General features: G+C 54.6%; 1 protein-coding gene across 1 annotated transcript in view; it reads left to right on the top strand.

The window, feature by feature from the left end:
• Positions 1-1,590, top strand: part of LOC127750352 (heat shock 70 kDa protein-like) — a gene marked incomplete in the record, with an annotated part of 18,278 nt that overhangs the window by 4,635 nt on the left and 12,053 nt on the right.

The raw sequence follows: 1,590 nt of genomic DNA, 5'->3' as shown, positions 1-1,590 counted from the left end.
CAGGCCATGATCCAAAAGGCAAACAGCTACAGACGCGAGGACCAGGACGCTCTCCGAGACGTAGAGGAGCAGCTCCGAAGGCAACGCCTCTTGTAGATTAGTTCATTAGAGTTTCTCTTCCCCCTTTTTTTATTGTTTATTTGATTTGCAATGCGTTCCTATTTGGGGAAAATTGTCGGTATTGTTTCTGTTTTAGGCGTGGGGCCCAAGCCCCGTTCAAAATGTAGACAGTCGTCCGTTCTCCCCTCCCCTCCGTTCCCTCCGTTGCCGAACTTCCAATAGCTTTCAGTTTGTACGAAAATCAGTCTGCTGCGCCCATGTTCATGCTGCTACTGACCTTCAATAAATGGAAGAGCAGTAGCAAAAGCATAAACATTAAAATTTGATTGTTTTCCGTGCTAAACGGAAAACAATCGGAAGTCTGGCAAGGGATGGAATGGAGGGGATGGGGGAACGGAGGACCGTCTAAACGGTTTGAGCGGGGCTCGGGTCCAATGGCTAAAACGGAACGTGATAGACCTGTCCTCCCACCAATCCTCTAGATGTCGTATCGGCCGAGTATCGGCAGCATATTTATGTCGTGGGAAATACTGATGCAAAAGTAAAATGTACAATTCATCATTCCAGTAATTTCTATTTTTGTCGTATCCAGGAATCACCATGCGCGACGTGCCCGGGGCGGCTGTCGGCATTGACCTGGGCACCACGTACTCGGTGGTAGGGGCGTGCCGGAGGGGCAAAGTGGAGGTCTTCGCCAACGACAACGGAAGCCGTACAACCCCAAGTATCGTCGGTTTCCTGGATGGCGAGTCGTTTGTCGGCGATGCGGCCAAGGACCTTCCCGCCGCCAACCAGGTGTTCGGTGCGTGTCTGAGGTGAGCCCCTCCCCGTCCTCACCGTGAGCCCCCTGAGCGAGCCAGTCCCTTTGCCGCAGATGCCAAGCGGCTCGTCGGCCGCCAGTGGAGCGACCTGAACATCCAGAAGGACCGTGGTGCTGGTGGGCGGCTCCACCCGCATCCCCAAGGTGCGCGCGCTGCTCCGGGACATGTTCGGCGGCAAGGAGCTCCGCCAGTCCATCAACCCGGACGAGGCCGTGGCGTACGGCGCGGCGGTGCACGCCGCCGTCCTGAGCGGCGACAAGTTCTTCGACAGGATGGTGAAGCTCAAGGACGTGACGCCGCTGTCTTTGGGCATCGAGATCCTTGGCGGGAGGTTCAGCTGTCTTATAAAGAAGAACACGCCGATTCCCTGCAAGAACACGCAGAAGTATCACAATTCTAAAGACTATCAGACCAGAGTGCCTGTTAAGGTGAGCTGACCAACATTTTTAATAACTAAGGCGGAGACGCCGTTGTTCGGCCCTTTGCTGCCATAAAAGCCGTTTTATGCATACTGTATACAGTTTCTTGTCGGCAGATATACCAAGGGGAGAGGCCTCTGGTCAAGGATAACGTGTATCTGAACAAGGACGCCATGATCAGGGTTCCTCCTCTGCCAGCGGGGCAGGCAGAGATCAAAGTGACTTTTAGCATAGACCAGAGCGGTCTATTGACGGTGACGTCCGTGGAGCCCACCTCCGGGCGCCAGGTG

Source organism: Frankliniella occidentalis, unplaced genomic scaffold, assembly GCF_000697945.3.
Source record: "Frankliniella occidentalis isolate FOCC.00 unplaced genomic scaffold, Focc_3.1 Scaffold176, whole genome shotgun sequence".
Lineage (NCBI taxonomy): Eukaryota > Metazoa > Arthropoda > Insecta > Thysanoptera > Thripidae > Frankliniella > Frankliniella occidentalis.
Note: the sequence above shows the minus strand (reverse complement) of the source record. Positions and strands in the feature narration are given on the sequence as shown.